Source organism: Anomaloglossus baeobatrachus, chromosome 3, assembly GCF_048569485.1.
Source record: "Anomaloglossus baeobatrachus isolate aAnoBae1 chromosome 3, aAnoBae1.hap1, whole genome shotgun sequence".
Classification (NCBI taxonomy): Eukaryota; Metazoa; Chordata; class Amphibia; order Anura; family Aromobatidae; genus Anomaloglossus; species Anomaloglossus baeobatrachus.
In genome coordinates this window covers 295,762,352-295,778,473 of record NC_134355.1, presented here as the reverse complement: position 1 = coordinate 295,778,473, position 16,122 = coordinate 295,762,352, and positions in this window count along the sequence as shown.

Below are 16,122 nucleotides of genomic sequence, written 5' to 3'. Positions count from 1 at the left end.
CCTTCAGAACAGTATCGACAAGTTTACTTCGTATATTAAGGGTAGGAAACATCATCAATTTCAGAGGGATTTGGCCGATTTTAGAGAAAATAGAGCATACGACCCCCAAAATCTAATCAATAGAGATAGTGAGATTCCATCTACTGAGTACGATACTTCTGACAGTGAAAGGGGAGGAGACTTTAATAGGAGAGGGAGAGGTAGAGGCAGAGGTCGAAATCGATCCAGAGGGAGACAGCAGGAAGTTGGTCGGGGAAGAACATACGAATTCACGAGATCGAAAGTGAAGGAGAAACAAAATCTCACGGAACAATGTCACAGATTAGACAACATGTCCTCTACGGAATCCCTGGCTACCTCCTCCTCCTCGTCGTTATCTTTTTTAGATCGGGGGATACCAGTTATAACAGGGCACGTATCAACAGCATAGGAGTGGTAGAAGGATCTGTGTCAAGAACTGGTAGCTCAAGAAGCCCGGAGGAATTGGGGGCTAGACCTAAACGACCATATAAAGAAAAAACTGTTGAGACTCCGGACCCTCTTATGATTTATAAGGAACCAAATATACACACTGCAGATAAAATGCAGGTAGTTAACTTGTCTAAAAGAATTTTGACTGAAGGAGATGAAGCTCTGCTCTCGAGAGGCTTGACATATGTACCCACGACGAGATTTAAAGTCTTTGACTGGGTTAAAGATCTGGCCTTATTTACAAGGAAATTACGGTGGGCAAAATACCATAAACAAATCGATAACAATAGATGTACTGAACTTGGGATACAGGTGGAGGATCTATCTGATTTGCGTCTTTTGGAGAGTTTGTGGGAGGAAGGTCAGGGAGGAGAAGGTGAGGGACCCTTTACGAGCTTGAGGTCCAAAAGTACTAAAACACCACCTCTCTTTGATACTAGCCACATTGACATTTTCGAACATCTGGTAGAAAAGGGGTTTGAAGAGATTACTCAAAGTACAAGAACGAAAAATAATTTGAGTAAGACTGAACTTGATGCTTTGTTATCCCTGGAGGCTGACCCGTCCATTATAATCAAGCCCTCCGATAAGGGGGGCAATGTGGTTATAATGGACCGGTCACAGTACAGACAGATGTGCTTGGATCTACTGTCCGATCGAGATGGTTATGAAGTCCTAAGGGAAGATCCGACTAACAAATATTTGTTAGAATTGGGATGTATCTTGAGAAGAGCATTTGAAGAAAGGCTAATAGACAAAAAAGAGATGCTTTTTATGAAATCTAAGAGTCCGCAGATTGCAACTTTTTATAGTCTCCCTAAGCTGCACAAGGGTCATCCGCCTCTGAGGGGGCGTCCAATTGTCTCGGGCATCGACAGCTTAACGCAAAACGCTAGTACATATATTGACACTGTATTAAGACCATTTGTACTGGCGTTGCCGTCGTATGTCCGAGACACTATGGACGTCCTCCGGAGGCTTGAGGATGTGCAGCTGGAAGATGGTGTGCTGCTAATAACTCTGGATGTCGAGGCTCTATATAGCTCGATCCCTCATGAATATGGCTGTGAGGCCGTGGAACACTTCCTTAAAATGAGAGGGACCCATATGTGGAAACATAATAAGTTCGTGATGGAACTCTTGAGATTTGTTTTATCTAGGAATTACTTCCTGTTTGATGGGCGTGTCTTCCACCAGCTCAGGGGCACTGCGATGGGGAGCCCATGTGCCCCCACGTATGCAAATATGTTCCTGGGTTGGTGGGAGGAGACCCTGGTATTTAGTGAAGACACCAGTGAATGGACCTCGTACATATCGATGTGGCTTAGGTTCATCGATGATGTCCTGATCATCTGGACGGGTACTGAGGAACAATGGAAGTCTTTCATGACTGTTCTAAGCAGTAATAACATCGGTCTTAAGTTTACTTATACCACAAGCAGGAAGGAAGTGTCATTTTTGGATATTCTTATTAAAATTGGACACATGGGTAACCTCGAGACAACAATCTTTAGGAAGACCACGGCTACAAATAGCCTGCTACAGTGGTCCAGCCATCACCCCAAATTCCTAAAGAGGGGGATACCGAAGGGGCAGTTCCTTCGAGTACGAAGGAACTGCTCGTCTTTTCGGGAATTTGATGAGAGAGCAGGAGAACTGGCGGGGAGATTTGAGAGAAGGGGGTATCCGACCGGAGTTGTAAGGACGGCATACCATCATGCAAGAGCGGCGGACAGAACATCCCTACTTGTCCCAAAGAAAAAAACGGAGGATGTAAAAACCATACGATTTATTGGGACTTATGATGATAAGTGGAGCCAGGCTATGGAGGTGTTGAAAGTACACTGGGAAGTATTGAGATTAGACCCAGATTTAACTGGTTTTTTACCAGAGAAGGCATCAATAACTTACAGGAGAGGACGAAATTTGAAGGACCGACTTGTTCATAGCCATTTAGGCAAATCAGCTGAGAGTACAACATGGCTGAATAAAAGCCCGGTTGTGGGCACCTTTAAATGTGGCTCATGCAAGGCCTGCACGTACATAAATAAAAGTAACAGCTTTTGTAGTGAAGTGACAGGCGTAACCTATAGCAATCGGGAGTTCATTAATTGTAACACCATGGGTATAGTATACTTGGCTAAGTGCACATGCCCGAAGATGTATGTAGGGAAAACAATCCGCCAGTTCAAACAAAGGATATTGGAACATATTGGGAATACAAGAAGGAAAGAGGATACTCCGGTTTCAAAGCATATGTGGGAGTTTCATGGAGGAAATTGTGGCGAGATTTCCTTCCAGGGAATTGAAAAAGTAAGGGAGTCTGGTAGGAGGGGAGATATAGACAATAGGGTGCAGAGGAAGGAGACACAGTGGATATACAGGCTAAAGACTGTGTCCCCTAATGGCCTGAATGAGTCTATCTCCTTTACTCCCTTCATTTAATTGGCCCCTTCCCCAATGTGTCCCATTTATTCCCTATTATTTGATTTGTTTTCATCCTATCCTGTGAAAATAGAATAAAGTATTGATGCCCCTTGTTAGCCTATAAACAATGCCTCCTTGATGGAATGGCTGTGAACACTCTTTGTTCACAATATAGTATATTTGGTCATAATTCATTTGTCTGTACTTCGGCCCTCCTTGTAGTTTATATAAACTCCTGTAAAGGCGCTAATCTTCTGATTTGAATAAATGAAAGCCTCTTCTAATATTAGTGTTGCTTTTGTTATATCTCTGTGAGTCACGTGACGACGCTAGGTCACGTGACGTTGTTTTCTTTCTGTGTCTTGGTAACGCTGTGAGGCCCTTCTGATGACGCTGCAGCGTTTCCGGGTGACGTGGCCAGCTACTATTGGTCCGCTGAGACGGCCAGTGTGAGTGGCTAACCTGGAGCGCGCGTCAGGAAGGTGAGGGGCGGGCACTTCCCTATTTCAGTGGCAGCGTCGGGCGCGGCGCGTGCTACTGATATAGGGGTTATATTTGGGCATATCTGAACCATACTAAGCAGCGCTCTGTGCTAATATGTACCAGGCAGGGCTGTGATCAAATAAATGAATCTAATGTGTTGCTGACACTCTATATAAGAAACTGTTGCCTGGGATCTCCACCTATGAGATCGATCAGTCATATGGTGCTGTTAGACTGAGTGACCCAGGCACAGTATAACACCTGGTCTGATATCATTGATCTGAGTGTTTAAAATACCTCCTGATGTGTCTCTCCGTTATAGGGGAGACGAAACGCGTTGAGGTACTGAGGTACTGAGGCCATTAATAGGATTAATGCTAAAAATTGAACTGTTAGTATTATCCTATAGAGTTCTATCTATGTAGCTGGGAGTGAAACACAATATTATAGGTGATGACATCACTATATATATCCCAGCAGCAAACATTGATTTAGCCTGGATAACTGGGTGTGGTATTGAGATGAAGGTTTGAATATCCATCTCATGTAAAATAATCTGTTTTTCCTTTTGATATCGGAATAACAGTTTTGATTTTGTGTCCTGATTAGATTATAGTGGCCTATGTGAGTCTATATGAGGTTAATTACTCATGTATGTCCGGACACCCTTTGATTTTATAAATATAGCAGTTTGGACTGAAGTGGTAGATGCCAGTCTTACTGCCAATTTAGTATCTGAACCCAGTTATTTATGACTGTGTGGTTCAGATAGGCTTCGAGTATAAGTGTGGAATTGGTGAATTGGGTTTTAAGTAATTATTAATAAAGGTTAAATTTTATATACTGTCCACACAGCCAGTGAAGATGCAATATGCACCCAGAACCACGAGCAGTTCTGGGTGCATATTGCTAATCCCTGCCTAAGGGGCACTTTGCACGCTGCGACATCGCAGGTGCGATGTCGGTGGGGTCAAATTGAAAATGACGTACTTCCAGCATCGCATGCGACGTCGTAATGTGTAAAGGCTCGATGATACGATTAACGAGCGCAAAAGCGTCGTAATCGTATCATCGGTGCAGCGTCGGCGTAATCCATGATTACGCTGACGCGACGGTCTGATGTTGTTCCTCGCTCCTGCGGCAGCACACATCGCTGTGTGTGAAGCCGCAGGAGCGAGGAACATCTCCTACCGGAGTCACTGCGGCTTCCGTAGGATATGCGGAAGAAAGGAGGTGGGCGGGATGTTTACATCCCGCTCATCTCCGCCCCTCCGCTCCTATTGGCCACCTGCCGTGTGACATCGCAGTGACGCTGCACGACCCGCCCCCTTAATGAGGAGGCGGGTCGCCGGCCAGAGTGACGGTCGCAGGACAGGCGAGTCAATGTGAAGCTGCCGTAGCGATAGTGTTCGCTACGGCAGCTATCACAAGGATATCGCAGTTGCGACGGGGGCTGGCACTATCGCGCTCGGCATCGCAGCATCGGCCTGCGATGTCGCAGCGTGCAAAGTGCCCCTAACTGTCCCTGTATACACTAGCATTGATAAAGAGATCTTTATAAAAAGTATTTCTAAAGAATCTTTATGATATGCTAATGAGTGCAGGGACTAGTCGCAAGGTCGTAATTTCCTGCACTCATTCTGCCCTCTTAGCATGTTAGCATGTCCACAGGGGCATGCTAACATGCTATTAAATGCCCATGGCCTGCGTTATCATCAGCGGTGGCACGTACCTGTGTCCATTGCACTGCTTCAGATGCCGGGCTTAGGGTCAGTGCGCATGGATCAGAAGTCCCCAGCACTTCCGGTCATGCGCACTAGACCTCTCTGAACCCGGCACGCTTACACCCGGCTTCATAGTACGCATAAACGGAAGTGCGGGGCATTCTGATCCATGCGCACTGACCCAATACCCGGCATTCTCAGGTGGTGCAATGGACACAGGTATGTGCATCATTGCCAATGATGACGCTGGGACATGGGCATTGAAAAGCATGTTAGCACGCCCCTGAGCGCAGGAAGTAATGCCCTTGCGACTAGTCCCTGCGCTCATTAGCATATCATAAAGGATCTTTAGAAATACTTTTTCTAAAGTTCTCTTTATGTATGCTACTAGATACAGGTACAGTTAGGCAGGAATTAGAAATATGCACCCAGAACTGCTTGTAGTTCTTGGTGCTTATGCTGCACCCAAGGGCTATGTGGTACTCGGTCCCGGGCCTGGTTTCCCTGCGAAATATCATGGTGTAGTGGTCGGTGCCCGGTTCCGTGACCCTGGGGAAGGGGGGTTGGGGGGGTCACTTTTAAAAAGGGGAGTATTTACAGGGATTATTAATAAAGTTTTTGTCTTGACGCCACTTGCGGGTTGTGGCTATGTGGATGGAGCCGCCGCTGCACAGTCTCTCAGTACTGGGGCTGACGTTAATGGCAGCCTGGATGTTGTGGCCCTCCATAAGTAGGGCTGGGCCCCAGGGAGTAAATGATGGTGTTTGTTGTTTATGTCCGTTGATAATACTGGGGCACTGAAAGAAGATAAGATAGGCCACACAAGGGATTGCAGTGTAACTGGTTCTTTACTCACAAGATGTTGCTTGCAACCTGATGGAGGCTGGTCCTCACCACTGGTCCCCTTAGTTCCAGTGGCAGTATGGTGACCTGGTGGCTTACTTCCCCTGCACCTGTCTCTGGTTGGTGGGTCCCCGCGACTTGGAGCATCTGGGGGTCGCCTCCTGGTTGTCTTTCAGTCTTAGTCCGCAGGCAGTTTGAACCCTGTCGGGTTGGTTCTCTGTTCCGATCCCTGGTTCTCCCGTCACTGCTGGTGCCCTGAACTTTATGGTTGGTGAGGTCCTGGATGATCCCCTCACAATCTAGATTTTGGCAGGTCTGCCTGGAGCATTTTCCTGACCTAGGGCTCTGCACCCCGTCGGTTCTATGGTTCTGAGAGTACTCCGCCGAACTCCTTCGGCAACCACATGCCTGAGCCTGACAGGTCACTGCTACACTCTCCCGTCAGTACCGTTACATCTGTCTTCTTTCACTTCCACTTACTGACTGTCTGGACCCTTCTCCCTGGTTGTCGTCTAGTGGACTGGATCGGTCCCACCCCTAGGTGGCCATCTATTGGGTCCAACCCTAGCCTGTCACCAGTTCTTGGGGGAAGGGAAAAACAGGGATTGTATGAATGTTTTGGTGTTTACCGGCACTGGTCTTCTGGGTCCCTGGGGGTAGGCCCTGCATCTTTGACAGGATGCAGTTCCCTCTAGCTCCTGATGGCTCAGGGGTGCTACACATATTGCACCTGACAGGTTCCCTTTAAGCACTGTAGCATCCCCAATTCTACGTAATAGCGTGTAATATACTAAGGGGTACTTTGCATGCTGCGACATCGCAACTGCGATCTCGTCAGGGTCAAATCGAAAGTGACGCACATCTGGCGCCGGTAACGACGTCACAACGTGTAAAGCCTAGAAGCACCGATAAACGATCGCAAAAGCATCGAAAATCGATGATCTGTGTAGTGTCGGTCATTTCCATAATTTCGCTGCAGCGACAGGTACACTGTTGTTCCTCGTTCCTGTGGTAGCACACATCGCTGTGTATGAAGCCGCAGGAAAGAGGAACATCTCCTTACCTGTATCCCACCTGCAATGAGGAAGGAAGGTGGTGGGCGGGATGTTTACGTCCCGCTCATCTCCGCCCCTCCGCTTCTATTGGCCGCCTGCTGTGTGATGTCGCTGTGACGCCGCACGACCCGCCCCCTTAGGAAGGAGGCGGGTCGCTGGCCAGAGCAACGTCGCAGGGCAGGTAAGTGCTTGTGAAGCTGCTGTAGCGATAATGTTCGCTACGGTAGCTATCACAAGAGATCGCATCTGCGACGGGGCGGGGACTATCGCGCTCGGCATCGCTACAATCGGCTAGCGATGTCGCAGCGTGCAAAGTACCCCTAACTGTCAAGATTCAGCTCTGCTTGCTAGTTCCAGCAGTCATCATATCACCACTTTACTACATATGCAATTTTTATACTTACGGTCATGTGACAACTAGATTTTCCTCCTACTTTCCTGTTATTCACTGAAAATTGAGAGAATTAGGAAGAGCAGTTGTCGGCACATGACTGTAAGTGTGCAAATCGTATATAAATGAGCGGTCAGATGAAGATTATCCAAAACAAATTCTTGTCCGGAAAATCTTGATATCTCTGCTTCTAGGCAGTCAGGAGCTGCGATTACAAGGTGGCGGAACGGGATAAGAGTGACTCTGGGAAGAGCAGCATATGGTGACTACTAAAGTACAGTACCTTGCGAAAGTTTTCGGCCCCCTTGAATTTTTCAACCTTTTTGCATTTTTAAGGCTTCAAACATAAAGTTAAAAATGTTAATGTTATGGTGAAGAATTATTATTATTATTATTATTATTATTTATTTATAGAGCACCATTAATTCCATGGTGCTGTACATGAGAAGGGGGTTACATACAAAATACGTATACAAGTTACAGTAGACAGACTAGTACAGAGGGAAGAGGGCCCTACCCTTGCGGGCTTACATTCTATAGGATTATGGGGAGGAGACAATAGGTGGGGTGTAGGTCAGGCGGCAGCTCCGCACGGTGGTCGGGCGGCAGCTCCGCACGGTGGTCGGGCGGCAGCTCCGCACGGTGGTCGGGCGGCAGCTCCGCACGGTGGTCGGGCGGCAGCTCCGCACGGTGGTCGGGCGGCAGCTGCGCACGGTGGTCGGGCGGCAGCTGCGCACGGTGGTCGGGCGGCAGCTGCGCACGGTGGTCGGGCGGCAGCGAGTTCATTGTAGATTGTAGGCATTTCTGAACAGGTGCGTTTTCAGGTTCCGTTTCAAGTTTGCAAGAGTAGGGGATAGTCTGACGTGTTGAGGCAGCGAGTTCCAGGAGACTGGGGATGCTCGGGAGAAGTCTTGGAGTCGGTTGTGTGAGGAGCGAATGAGAGAGGAGGAGAGGAGGAGATCTTGGGAGGACCGGAGGTGACGTGTTGGAGTGTAGTGGGAGAGTAGTTCGGAGATGTACGGAGGGGAAAGATTATGCACAGCTTTGTAGGTCAGTGTTAGAAGTTTGAATTGGATACGGTGGAAGATTGGAAGCCAGTGGAGGGACATGCAGAGAGGAGAAGCGGGGTGGTATTGAGGAGAGAGGTGGATAAGTCGGGCAGCAGAGTTAAGGATGGACTGGAGAGGGGCAAGCGTGTTGGCAGGGAGGCCACAGAGGAGGATGTTACAGTAGTCGAGGCGGGAGATTATGAGGGCATGCACTAGCATTTTAGTAGATTGCAAATTGAGGAAAGGGCGGATTCTGGAAATATTTTTGAGTTGAAGACGGCAGGAGGTGGTGAGGGATTGGATGTGTGGTATGAAGGATAAGGCAGAGTCAAAGGTCACTCCGAGGCAGCGAACTTTGGGTACTGGCGAGAGCGTGGTGTTATTTATTGTAATAGATAGATCAGGTGGAGAGTGTAGGTGAGACGGAGGAAAGATGATTAGTTCAGTTTTGGCCACATTGAGCTTTAGGAAGCGAGAGGAGAAGAAGGAGGATATAGCAGATAGACATTTCGGGATTTTGGACAGCAGAGATGTGGCATCTGGGCCAGAGAGGTAGATCTGGGTGTCGTCGGCATATAGGTGGTATTGGAAGCCATGGGACTTTATGAGTTGTCCCAGGCCAAATGTGTAGATAGAGAAAAGTAGGGGTCCTAGGACAGAGCCTTGAGGGACGCCAACAGAGAGATGGTGGGATGAAGAGGTTGTGTGGGAGTGGGAGACACTAAAAGTGCGATTTGAGAGGTATGAAGAGATCCAAGAGAGGGCGAGGTCTCTGACACCAAGGGAAGAGAGGATCTGTAGTAGGAGGGAGTGGTCAACGGTATCGAAGGCTGAGGACAGGTCTAGGAGTAGGAGTATAGAGAAGTGCTTGTTCGCTTTGGCAGTAAGCAAGTCATTTGTGATTTTAGTCAGGGCAGTTTCGGTGGAGTGATGTGGACGGAAGCCGGACTGTAGGTTGTCAAAGAGAGCGTTAGAGGAGAGGTGGGAGGAAAGTTCAGCATGGACATGCTGTTCCAGGAGTTTTGAGGCAAGTGGGAGTAGTGATATGGGGCGGTAGCTGGTAGTAGAGGTTGGATCGAGGGAAGGTTTCTTTAGGATAGGTGTGACTGTTGCATGTTTAAAGGCAGAGGGGAAGGTTCCAGTCGTTAAAGATAGGTTGAAGAGATGGGTTAAGGCTGGAATAAGGATGGTGGTGAGGTTGGGAAGGAGGTGGGATGGCATGGGGTCAAGTGCGCAGGTGGTGAGGTGCGCTTTTGAGAGCAGACGTGCAAGCTCTCCTTCGGTGATGGTGGGGAGGAAGTTTATGGGGGAGGGGCAGTGGTCAGCTACATGAAGGGGTTGTGGTGGCTGAGCAGAGAAGACTTGCCTTATTAGGTCGATTTTTTCTTGGAAATAGGTGGCAAATTCTTCTGCAGAGATGAGGGAGGTTGGAGGGGGCAGTGGTGGGCGAAGGAGGGAGTTGAAAGTGTTGAATAACTGTTTGGGGTTGTGTGTTAGAGAGGATATGAGGTTTCTGAAGTAGTCGTGTTTAGCGGAGGTGAGGACTGAACGAAATGTGTGAATTGCATTTTTGAATGTGGTGAAGTCTTCCTGGGAGTGCGTTTTCTTCCACCGCCGCTCTGCAGCCCTAGACCTTTGCCGCAGTTTTTTAGTGAGGCTGTTGTGCCAGGGTTGTCTATTGATTCGTCTCACTCTGCCATGCACAAGGGGAGCGACTGAATCAATAGCTGATGTGAGGGTGGTGTTGTAGAAAGTAGTGGCGCTGTCTGTGTCGTGGAGGGACGATATGGAGGACAGTGGGAGGATAGAGTCGGCGAGGGTGTGCATGTTGAGGTGTGCAAGGTTTCTGCGGGGATGTGCTAGGTGCTGGACAGGGGGGGTAGGTGAGGAGGACAGGGCTGAAAAGGTCAGAAGATGGTGGTCAGATAGGGGGAGGGGGGAAGTTGTGAAGTCAGAAAGGGGACAGAGGCGGGTGAAGATAAGGTCTAGTGTGTGTCCATCTTTGTGGGTGGCAGAGGTGGACCACTGAGTTAAGCCAAAAGACGAAGCAAGGGAGAGGAGTTTGGAAGCAGCTTGTTGGCGAGTGTCAGTGGGGATGTTGAAGTCACCCATGATGATGGTGGGAATGTCAGCAGAGAGAAAGTGTAGAAGCCAGGCAGAGAAGTGGTCGAGGAAGGCAGTGGGACACAATTGTGAAGTTGAACGAAATATATTGCTTATTTTAAACTTTTTAAAAAAATAAATAACTGAAAATTGGGGAGTGCAATATTATTCGTCCCCTTTAAGTTAATACAGCTGCAAGTAACTTGGGGTATGTCTTTATCAGTTTTGCACATTGAGAGACTGAAATTCTTGCCCATTCTTCCTTTGCAAACAGCTGGAGCTGAGTGAGGTTGGATGGGGAGCGCTTGTGAACAGCAGTTTTCAGCTCTTTCCACAGATTCTCGATTGGATTTAGGTTTGGACTTTGACTTGGCCATTCTAACACCTGGATACGTTTATTTGTGAACCATTCCATTGTAGATTTTGCTTTATGTTTGGGATTATTGTCTTGTTGGAAGAAAAATCTTTCCCAGTCTCCGGTCTTGTGCAGACTCCAGGTTTTCTTCAAGAATGGTCCTGTATTTGGCTCCATCCATCTTCCTATCAATTTTAACCATCTTCCCTGTCCCTGCTGAAGAAAAGCAAGCCCAAACCATGCGGCTGCCACCACCATGTTTGACAGTGGGGATGGTGTGTTCAGGGTGATGAGCTGTGTTGCTTTTACGCCAAACATATCGTTTGGCATTGTGCCCAAATAGTTTGATTTTGTTTTCATCTGACCAGAACACCTTCTTCCACATGTTTGGTGTGTCTCCTAGGTGGCTTGTGGCAAAATTTAAACACACTTTTATGGATATCTTTGAGAAATAGCTTTCTCCATGACACTGTTCCATAAAGGCCAGATTTGTGCAGTGTACGACTGATTGTTGTCCTATGGACAGACTCTCCCACCTCAGCTGTAGATCTCTGCAGTTCATCCAGAGTGATCATCGGCCTCTTGGCTGCATCTCTGATCAGTCTTCTCCTTGTTTGAGATGAAAGTTTGAATGGACGGCTGGGTCTTGGTAGATTTGCAGGTGTATGATACTCCTTACATTTTAATATAATCGCTTGCACAGTGCTCCTTGGGTTGTTTAAAGTTTTGGAAATTGTTTTGTAACCAAATCCAGCTTTAAACTTCTCCACAACAGTATCACGGACCTGCCTGTTGTGTTCCTTGGTCTTCATGATGCTATCTGTGCTTTAAACAGGACACTGAGACTATCACAGAGCAGGTGCATTTATACGGAGACTTGATTACACACAGGTGGCTTATATTTATCATCATTAGTCATTTAAGACAACATTGGATCATTTAGAGATCCTCAATGAACTTCTGGAGTGAGTTTGCTGCACTGAAAGTAAAGGGGACGAATAATATTACATGCCCTAATTTTCAGTTATTTATTTTTTAAAAAACTTTAAAATAAGCAATAAATTTCGTTCAACTTCACAATTGTGTCACACTTGTTGTTGATTCTTCACCATAACATTAAAATTTTTATCTTTATGTTTGAAGTCTGTAATGTCGGAGAAGGTTGAAAAATTCAAGGGGGCCGAATACATTCGCAAGGCATTGTATATTACTAAGAACAAAGACAAGTCATACTATTCGAATGAAAGAATTAAAAAAAAATGCCAGTGTTGCTTTAAAGCAGGGGTGGGCAATTAATTTTCCCATGGGGCCGCATGAGAAGTTGGGATGGTTTTAGAGGGCCCGACTAATATAATTAACTTGGTTCTACATACATATATATATATATATATATATATATATATATATATATGTATATATATACACACACACACACGCATATATACTGTGTGTATATAATATATATACACATACACACAATGTATACATACATACACACACAATCCCCATATACTACATCTCTACACCCGCCATATACTACACCTGTAATATACATCCCTATACACTACACCTATAATAAACTACACCGCTATATACTACACCCCTATATACACCTATAATATACTACATCATTATATAGTACACCTGTAATAAACTGCACCACTACATCACTATATACTACAGCTGTGATAACCTACATCACTACACCCCTATATACTACACTTGTAATATACTACACCCCTATATACTACACTTGTATTATACTACACCCCTATATACTACACTTGTATTATACTACACCCCTATATACTACACTTGTATTATATTACACCCCTATATACACCTGTATTATTCCACACTCCTATATACTACAGCACTACACCCCTATATACACCTGTATTATACTACACCCCTATATACACCTGTATTATACTACACCCCTATATACACCTGTATTATACTACACCCCTATATACACCTGTATTATACTACACCCCAATATACACCTGTATTATACTACACCCCTATATACACCTGTATTATACTACACCACTATATACTACACCTGTATTATACTACACTTTTATATACTACACCTGTATTATACTACACTCCTATATACTGCACCTGTATTATACTACATCACTACACCCCTATATACGCCTGTATTATACTACACCCCTATATACACCTGTATTATACTACACCCCTATATACACCTGTATTATACTACACCACTATAAAATACACCTGTATTATACTACAGCACTACACCCCTATATACACCTGTATTACACAGGTACATATAGGAGTGTAGTATAATACAGGTGTACAGTATATAGGGGTGTAGTGGTGTAGTATAATACAGGTGTATATAGGGGTGTAGTGATGTAGTATAATACAGGTGTAGTATATGGGGATGTAGTATAATACAGGTGTATATTGGGGTGTAGTGGTGTAGTATATTACAGGTGTATATAGGGGTGTAGTGATGTAGTATAATACAGGTGTAGTATATGGGGGGTGTAGTATAATACAGGTGTATATAGGGGAGTAGTGGTGTAGTATAATACAGGTGTAGTATATGGGGGGTGTAGTATAATACAAGTGTATATAGGGGTGTAGTATAATACAGGTGTACATAAGGGTGTAGTGGTGTAGTATAATACAGGTGTAGTACATGGGGAGTGTAGTATAATACAGGTGTATATAGGGGTGTAGTATAATACAGGTGTATATAGGGGTGTAGTATTATACTACACCCCTATATACACCTGTATTATACTACACCACTATATACTACACCACTACACCCCCCCATATACCACACCTGTAAAACTACATTCCCATTTACTACACCATTACACCCCAAATATTTGTCAACAGTTAACCCCCTCCCCCACCCCGGCAAGTTACTGGTAACCACTCACCTCTCTTCTTATTGTCCCCCCCTCAGGCACCTCCGTACAAGCCCCCCGCTGAGCAGCTTCTCTTTCACATGCCCAGGCTGTGCCGATGCTGTTTTCTTAGGAGCCCCCGCCGCTGCTTCTCTCTGTACAGGCCCCGCCGCTGCAGCTACTTCTCCTGCCGGGCGGGAACTTTTCAAATGACACACGCACGCCGTACGGACAATATCAGGGCGCGTGTGTGTCACAGAGAAAAGTGCCGGACAGGGAACAGAGGAGAGATTCCTGCGTTCCGCTGCCTGCACTGACTGTGCGGAGCTGCAGGATCTGTTCTCTGTTCCCTGCCCGGCACGCACCGTGTGATGAGGGCGATCTGACCACGGGCCTCCCGGAGCCTGGAGCTCCGGACAACAGGTCAGATTGCCCTCATCAGTGACCGCCCAGCAAGGACGCTCTGAGCCAGGCGGGCCGGTCGCAGAGAGTAGGCGGGCCGGATGTGGCCCGCGGGCCGCCCCTTGCCCAGGTCTGCTTTAAAGGAAGTAATATCACAACAGAGTGCTGCTAGTAACTGTGGAGATGGGACAAGTCACTGTTCTACATAATAGATACAACACTACAGTTTTAGATTAATAAAAACAAACATTTACAGCTTTCCCTTGGCAAGTTTAGCTGATTTTACTGAATCTGTACTTAACAGTTTAAATTGAACTAAATAACGAGTTATTAATGAGTGCATTTCCAGTCACACATAGCAGCAAATTACTACCTCAACTTAAGTTTGTGATAATGGAAAGGAACCGGCTCTGATTTCAGCATTTGCATTTAGCACCTTATTAGTAAATGCATCCCAAATAAACACATTTTAAATTATTCTATTTTTAATCTTTATTTGATAATGTATCATAAATAAGGAATAAGACTTGGGGGGTTGAATGGCTAAAATTATTCACATAAATGACTTCCTGTTCATGGTCTTTGAACTGTGTACAATCTGTATCCCGGGGGGTGAACGCTAATCTAACCTCCTGGTGAGGACTGTTATCAAGTACGGCTTCTCCCTGCTCTCATACAGTAATTGGGGGGTCCCACGGGAAACTTTATTTGCAGTGCTCAGCATTCCTCTCGGGAACTGTAGGGAGAACATTGTACTAAATTTGTCAGAGGAGGGCCACAAGGGTAAACTGTCATGAGCAGAAGAGATACATGATGAGTTTATTCTCACAGATACATTGTATACAGCTATATCTTGTCTACATGCATGTAGTTAGTCTACTAAGGTCAATCTAAGATGGCATTTTTATCAGAGCCTTTTCTATGAAATAGACCCAATTATTATCAGTTTCTCATTGCTACTGCAAAGAATACTTACAGTATATTAGTAATAGGTCTGTCAGTCATAATTGTAATACTAAGAGATTTTTAACCCCTTCACCACCCTGCCTGTTTTCACCTTCTTCACCAGACCACTTTTTACAATTCTGACCAGTGTCCATTTATGAGTAGAGATGAGCGGACTCGCAGATAACTGGGATCGCGGGTCCCTGTTACATCTCGTGGCTCTCCTGAGGCAGTCTCCCATTCCTTGCCTGCCACGAGCACTCCTGCTCAGCAGCGCCGAAGGTCTGCCAGACTGCGCAGTGTGCAGGAGATACCTTCTCAGAGAGGCAGCAGAAGGGTGACACCTAGTGGTTCTCCTGTTACAAGGAGTGAAGCAGTCTCCCATTCCTGGCCTGCCGCAGACTCTCCTGCTCAGCGGCCCCGAAGGTCTGCGAGGCTGCGCAATGTGCAGAGGTTTACTGCTCAGGGAAGCAGTGAGATTCCCGTTATCTCTGCACATTGTGAGACCGAGGATCCCGCCTCTATTTCCCAGAGGCAGGAGGGTGAGCATGTGCAATGCGTGGTGGGTCCTGATTCGCTCCCTGACGTCACACGGCTTGATGACAAGGCTGGTGACGTGGTGAATCCTGACTGGCCAGGCTGGGACGTCGTGGACCCTGATTGGGTCAAGTCCGTCATCTCCGCCTCGCGCCCGCCCTCGGGTGGAGCTGCACCTCCTTAAAAGCTCCCCCTGCCATCATGGCGGCGCGCGACCGTCCTTCTATGTTTGGATGTCTGGCAGCGTGCTGCCACGCCACTGCTCAGGCATTACTGGCTCTTGTGGGCTTGGCCCTTGCTGCTCCGGCAGTCCCTCGTTTGCAGGCCGTGTTCCTGCATTGCTGCTCCGGCAGTACCCCCGTCAACAGGCCGTGTTCCTGTCCCAGGTGAGCTCCTCAAGTCTCCATTGGACTCACCTGGTTATTGAAAGCACACGTGCG